Here is a 7790-nt window from a genome sequence, read left to right as displayed (position 1 = left end):
ACTTTTTAAAAGAGTGAGACAAATGCACCCTTTTTTTTTTGTAAGACTGGATCCATCCGAAGGATGAAGTACTACCAATAATACGTGCTGAGCTGTATTAAATATTTAAGGGTTTAATTAATATGTGTACTAGGATACATAATAAATTTATTATTAATAAAAAAATTTAAATATTTTTATTTAATAAAAATAAACTAAAAATTTAATTTTTTATATTTTTAATAAAAAAAATTTGCTAATAATAAATTTATCATTCGTCTTTAGAACACATATTAGTTAAATACAAGTTAAACCTAAGCCATATAATGAGCTCAATAATGAGTGGAGCCAGAAAAGCATGCCTAATTAGAATGAAAAATCTATTCTAGTTTTCTGTGCCCACCCTTCAAATTAAGGTTACATGCCATGTGCCCCCCCTGTCCATTCACTTTACTAATCCTCATGGGAATCTTACTTTATATTTATAGTTATCTCGCCTTTGATTTAAAGGGCCTTATGATGTTAGGTAACCTTTATATTGAAGCTGGATGTACTAGTACAAACATTCACTAAAGTTGCAAGTTTAAGTTACTCTAATTATAACTCATCCGAACCAAAAAAAAAAAAGTTACTCTAGTTATGTTCCTCTTACTTCTAGACTAATAATCAAAGTGAATCATCTCCCTTTTCAGCACCATAATTCCTCTTTGGATAATCCTTAACTTTCCTCCTGTCTTACTTTAATATGGAATCATAATTATAAATTTCAAATTAGAAAATATTATTTATACGTCAAAATTAGTTACTAAAATTAGCTATTAATATATTTGTATATAAATATATGTGTAATTTAATTTATTTTTAATATATATTTGTATATTTTATACTGATAACTGATTTTGATAATTAATTTTAACATAACCTTTCAAATTAGTGCATCTTAACACATCTTGTGCCTTAATCAGAAGATAAACTTTGAGTCTTTATATATTTCTAAAACAAAAATGTTTAATAACAAATAAAATAACAAAAAATAATTAAAATTTATCTTATTTAATATTCATTCATTAATATCAATAAAAGTTAAATACAACAAGTTTTAGTTTTTTTTTTCTTTATCATTACTATTTTTAGAATTAATTGAACCTTTAACTTATAAATACTTGCAAACAATAAAATATTTTAATTTTAATATATTATTAATATAAATAATTTTATACATATATTAATTAAATAACGTCACGTTAACAAAATTCTTTTTTAAATTTGCTAATGCTTAATACATTTATAATATCTATTCAATTTGATTAAAACACGAAAAAATATAGAATACTAATATATTATTTGTCAATTTATTGTCAACAATAATTAATTATTATATTTTAAATACATATATAAAGAGACAACATTCAGAAAATACATCTATAAAAATATTTTTATTAGACACAACCATAAAAAAATACATTTTAATTTATTAAATACATTTACAAAAATATTTCTATTAAATAATGTCATAAATAAAAATTAGTAGAAATTAACAAAATTATTATTGGTAACATAGCGAAATTGTTAAAATAATTATTGATATATCATATATCCATTGTAAACGTTATATTATGGACCAACATATAGCTCGACAAAGTATATATTATTATAACTCGGTCATAGCTAGTAACTGATACGTTTTTAAAATCATCTAATTAAACACATTGATTCACATTATTAGTATGTTTGTAACTACCAAATAATAATAAAAGTATAAAACACACTTTACTTATAAATTAATAAAGATTCAAGGAGAATAAGTATGAAAAAGATTTTTATTTATATTTAAAATATTTTACTTTGACATACTAACTTGAGCGTTAAAATATTTTGTGTAAGTACCCACCTTTTTTATTCTATAGTGATCGAAGTATAATTTATCGCATTTAAAAACAAACTATATCTACTTAATTTTAAGACTGCTCACTCCAAAACACTTATTATTTATAAATATAGTATGTTATTGATATTCATTAAATCTTAGAAAAATAGTAATGTACATACTCCGAAAAAATAAGTTTGATTTTTTTTTATAAGATACATCTATTGAGAGATATTCCTATAACGAGAAGAGTAGATTCTCTCTAATTTTTTTTCTCGATTATTTGATAAAATGTAATATTTTATTAATTAAAATATTTTAATTAAAAAAAATTTGAGAAAATTTATTTTCCTCTTATAAATACATTTTTATATAAATATAGCATTGAAAATCGTTAGATGATTTAGTTAAATATGTCAAAGGAAAAGTATATAGAGCCAAGAGGTTATTAGCCAAAAACTAATCAAAACCACATTAATTTATATTAATAATTAATTTTAAAATTTTTAAATTCAAAATTTAAAAATTTATTGATTAAGTAAACTTAATTCAAACCTATAAAAACCTTCTTCTTCTCTCTCACATTAACCTACCCACCTCCAACAATCACACACACAAACTTCTCTCTCTCACCGTCAGGCCCTCTCCGCCTCCCCACCGCAACTCACTCCTCTTTTATCACCGATATCTGGCTCGTTGGATTCGCCACCGTCGACAAGGACTGCTTCCCTTTCGTGAACCAGATGTGTTATCAGAGCCGCCGTTGCAGTTGGAATTGAACTTGAGCTCGATCCTTAAGGCGGCAGCGATTTCGAGGGCAGGGGGACAGCTGGAGAAGCCATGGAGGCGGCGGCGGGCGTGGAGGGAGGAGGCGACGGAGGAAGAATTCCTTACAACCAGCGCATCTCTTGGGGTCACCATTCCGGCCTCACTGATGGTCTAAAACAAGGGGTTAGTTAGTTACGCTAATTTCTAGTTCTAGATTTCTAGGAGTTTGTGATAATTCCCAAGTTAAAAAGTGAAGAATATATGTTCTTGCTTTTGAAGGTGGACTTGGTTGGAGGGTACTATGATGCAGGTGATCATGTGAAGTATGGATTGCCAATGGTTTTCACAGTAGTCGCACGGTAGCAGCATCATCACGATGTGCTCTCTGCGTTTTGGGATATTAGGTGCCGTTTTGATGATTAAAGAGACCGCAAACTATACAATTACAGAAATATAAAAAAACATTCATTTAATATGAAAAAAAACATCCTACTACTTAACAAAAGAAATATCCAGTTATATTTTAGGAAAAATAATTAAATATCTATAAAATTTAAAAAAAATATAAAATTCTTAAAGAAATAGAGACATTAACATTTACAATACAAAAAAATTCAAAAAATATATAAAAGAACATCCATTTAGTATGAAAAAGAAACATTTTGATACTTAGTAGAAAAAACATCCATATATATTAATTCATATAGATTTTGGATTCACCTAAAAATATTTGACTAGTTTTTAACTAATACCCTTTTAGTTTTTTAGCATTGTTTAATGTCAAATTATCTAATAATATGTAATGTTATCTTTATATGAAGATGTCATCATATATAAATATGCACCATATATAAATATTATAAAGATGTTATCGATGAGTATTTAATTATCTTCTCCAAGAAAATCTATAAGTAGATTTATAAATAAATGGAATGTTTGATTTCAAGTTTTTTACCATTTCTTTTATTGTTAACAAGGACCCTTACTTTAATTAGGTTGGTAGTGTTGTAGAGATTTGCTCACATTATCTCTACCAAGAGGAGTAACTAGTTGATGAAGTTCTTGTCTCCCATTTGTCAATTTCTTACAGCTTATTAATTTATGGTGAATTTGTCGGCTTATGCTTTTGTTACAGATCGTGCATGTAAATCATGGTACTTTGTGTCTGTCCACACATGAGAATATGAGATAGTGCATGCAATGGGCCCCTTCAAACTTCAAACTGCTCCTTAAACCTCATATAGCCCACAATGACAATGAGCTTCAGGCCGAACCAAACAAGGACAATGGAATTAACAAGAGTTCTCATAAGTCAAATGAAAAGTTTTCAAGAAATTATGCAGAAAAATCAAAAAAAAAAAAAAGGAAATGAAAAGCTGGCTTTGATCTATGTAGAAAATGTGGTGAATTTATGGCAAAGGATACGTTACTTTTTTCTTCCCCTTTGATTTCCGCGGTTTCTTCAACTTTAACATGCGTTCCACATTTGCTCCCAGGTTCTTAAAAGCATTTGGAAGAGTCTATTAAATTAGTTTGGCTAAATGATATATATTGTGTATGTGCATGAAAGAAATTTATTAAAGGTGGCCAAATAATATAGATTACAATCCGATTTGATAAAGCCTTTTGACTTTTTAAAAATTGTAGTTATTATATTTGGCAAATTAGATGCTTTTAACATTTAAATAATTTTAATAGGTTTAAATATAATAAAAGATAAAAAATGTAGATTTACAATACATTCATTGTAATAAATAACAGATTTCAAAAGAAAATAATATAAAATTCCATATATCTCCATTAATGTCATTTCAGTTCAATTTTCAAACATTCAATTAATATAAATTAAAAGGCACTTGATAATTTCACATCTTTGTGGGTGTTTTTTTGTTTATCCGCAAGAACTAGTCTTTATCTCTTAGAGATTTTGTAGATAATAGAACTATACATAAATTCACGATATCTATTTACATTGGATTCGTATTTTGCGGATATTATCCGATCCGCGTTCTGCTAGAACCTGATAGCGGATATTGCATTGAGGATCGAATTTGCATATCTGCACCTATAATATAAATACCGTAGTTAAGAAAACACAAATCGTAATCCAGACACCTCTCTACAAGGCACTACTCTCACTCTAGGCCTCTCCTCTCTCACCTAGACAGAGTCCTACTCATTGTCCAAGACTAGCCTCACTTCTGACCTCATCCATAACCCTAGTTACCTTGGTCACCAATGTCTCGTTCATTGTCGCGTCTCCTCATACTACGTCTCTTAAGGTCATCTCCATTATCGCATCATTGTCTCCTCCATCGGAGTGGTCGTCGTCTCATCGCATCTCTGTCATCCGTCTTCATTGCTGCTTTGCTTCGCTTTCTTTTGTTTGTTTGTTGCTTTGTTCGTCAGCTCAGACGAATCTATTAATCATGATTGCCATCTTACTTCTGTCACCAACTACTTCTGTAGTTCTACTATGCTTTTGATTTTTTGTTTAAATTGTGCTTTATGATTATTTGGCTTAAGATTTGGTTTTGGTGATTTTTTTTTGAATTTTTTAATTTTAAGAATATATTTTATGATTGAATTCGAGCTTAAAAATATGGATATTAAATCCGACCTAACCCAATTATTTTAATGCAAATCTAATTTAATTTTAGATCATATTCAATTTGATCTGTGTGCAATCATAATGAATAATCTGCGTGAGTATCTAATTCGATGTTTTGTTTTCATTTCTTTACATTATGTTCTCATCTCATACACTTTACCTCCTATGTTCTCAATTTTCTGGTCATCAAAGTTGACATGGAAGGTTCATTGCAGTGATTCCACGTTTATATATGTATATATAGTTTTTACTCTTATTATCTACAATCTATCTATAATAATAATAATAATAATAATAATAATAATAATAATGGTCATGGTTTGATTAATAGTGCAACATATTTCGTTTTTTTAATAATAATTATGATAAGAGAGTAGATTAAACCAATTTTAATTAGTTTACTAGTAAATTTATTAATTTATTTAAATAAATATTAAAAGTTTACATATACAAAGGAAACATCTATATAAAAAGGAAATGTTGGGCATGTGTTAATTATTTGAAATATATCATATTCAATTGATATCTCTTATTTGAAAAGAAAAAAGAACAAATTGTGAGCCAAGCATGAAATTTTAAAAATAAAATAAAATATTGCATGGAACTAATTAGGAATGAGCGTAAGCAGCAATTGAATGAGTTGATCGATGTATGTGACCCATGAGTACCTCAATGTACATGTGCCACGCAAGTATCACAAACCATAACCAAATTGGATCTTATTATTATATACCTTCAATTAATGCACTTACCTCACAGTTATTATAGCCGTCATGGCCCTAAATTTAATGACCATGTGTGCCATGTCCCCTTTGGCTCCTTTCACCGGTCACCCTTTCCAAATTAACAAGCAATGTTATTTCTGTATCTAGAAAAAGCAGCTCTCTTTTTAAATAATTATATAATATATGTATTAAAAATGAGATCATAATTTAATTATTAGTATAAAATATATATTAAAAATGACTGATTTATCTTTACCATTTCGATTTAGCAGATACTCATATTAACGGAAATTCATGAGTTCTAGGAAGTGAAAAAGAGGCAAATCTTAAGGTAATGAAAGAAAACCAGGAAAAAAATTGGTTGAGAAACGAAACTACTTTTTCATTTTATCAATAATGATGAATCACAATTCACAAGGCTAAGTAATAATTGAAAGAACTAGCAGCGGAAACGACACAAATGTCCAACACAAGAACAATATGACAGCAACTATAACAAGCAAATATAGCAAGTAAAGCAATAACAAGATACACCGAGATTTTAACGTGAAAAACCCTCTCAATGTGAGAGGTAAAAATCACGGGTCGTCCAGACCAATAAAATAACTCCACTATAATCAAATGAGGTACAAGAGAGTCTCAAACAAAGCACAAAAATGTGCAAATAACCAGCCAAAACATCAATGCACCAAAGCTTACAAGTAATAGGCAAGAAGATGAAATATACCCAAAAAACAGAGTTGATGTCGAAGCCAATTTCTCTCTCTGTAGACTTCCAATTAGAATCTCCACTGTTCAGAATGAATAACAAGATGTGAAGAATCTACAGTTCAAATTTCACGTCGATCCAACGGTGAAAGAATGAGAAAATTCCGTTCCAAGATTGCTGCTCTGTGTAAAAATGGGAAACCTAATTTCTCTCTTGCGAAACCAATTTCTCCTACTGAAAACCTCCAATCAACATCTCCACCGACCAGAATGAAAAAAAAGATGATAGGAACATGCAGTTTAAATTTCAAGCCGATCCAACAGTGAACAACTGAGAAACTGCCATTTGAAATTTACTGCTTTGGGCAAAAACGAGAATTCTGTTTTTCCCTCTTCTCTCTCACTTGGTGGCTATTCTCTCTCTCTCTCAAAAAACCTCAAAAACTGAATTAGGATTGTGACACTAGGGTGCAAGAATACATCCCCAAAATGTTGGGCTTGGGCCTCACAAAGGAGAGAAAAAAATCCAACAAATCTCCCCCTTCTCGACTAGGTGGAGGCCCTCGCCATTCCGGCGATCAAACAACATGTTTCAAACTTTTCTCTTGACAATGCTTTTGTCATCATATCAGCACCATTGTCATCAGTGTGAACTTTCTCAAGTTCCAACAACTTGGAATCTAACACATCCCATATCCAGTGATACCTAACATCAATGTGTTTAGATCTTGGATGAAAAGTAGAATTCTTGGCAAGATGAATAGCACTTTGGCTATCACACAACAACACATAACGATCTTGGTTGAAACCAAGTGCTGCAAGAAACTTCTTCATCCACAACAACTCTTTATATGCTTCAGTTGCTGCAATAAACTCTGCCTCTGTGGTAGAAAGTGCAACACACTTTTGTAGCCTTGACTGCCATGAAATAGCTCCCCCTGCAAACTTGACCAAATAACCTGAAGTAGACTTTCAAGAATCAATATCTCCTGCCATGTCTGCATCAGTAAAGCCAACTAGCAAAGGTTTCTCACCACCAAAACTCAAACTCAAGTTAGTTGTACCTTTGAGATATCTCATAATCCACAGCATTCCAATGTTCTTTACCTGGATTAGAGAGAAAACGACTCAC

The sequence above is a fragment of the Arachis duranensis genome, chromosome 5, assembly GCF_000817695.3.
Source record: "Arachis duranensis cultivar V14167 chromosome 5, aradu.V14167.gnm2.J7QH, whole genome shotgun sequence".
Classification (NCBI taxonomy): Eukaryota; Viridiplantae; Streptophyta; class Magnoliopsida; order Fabales; family Fabaceae; genus Arachis; species Arachis duranensis.
Note: the sequence above shows the minus strand (reverse complement) of the source record.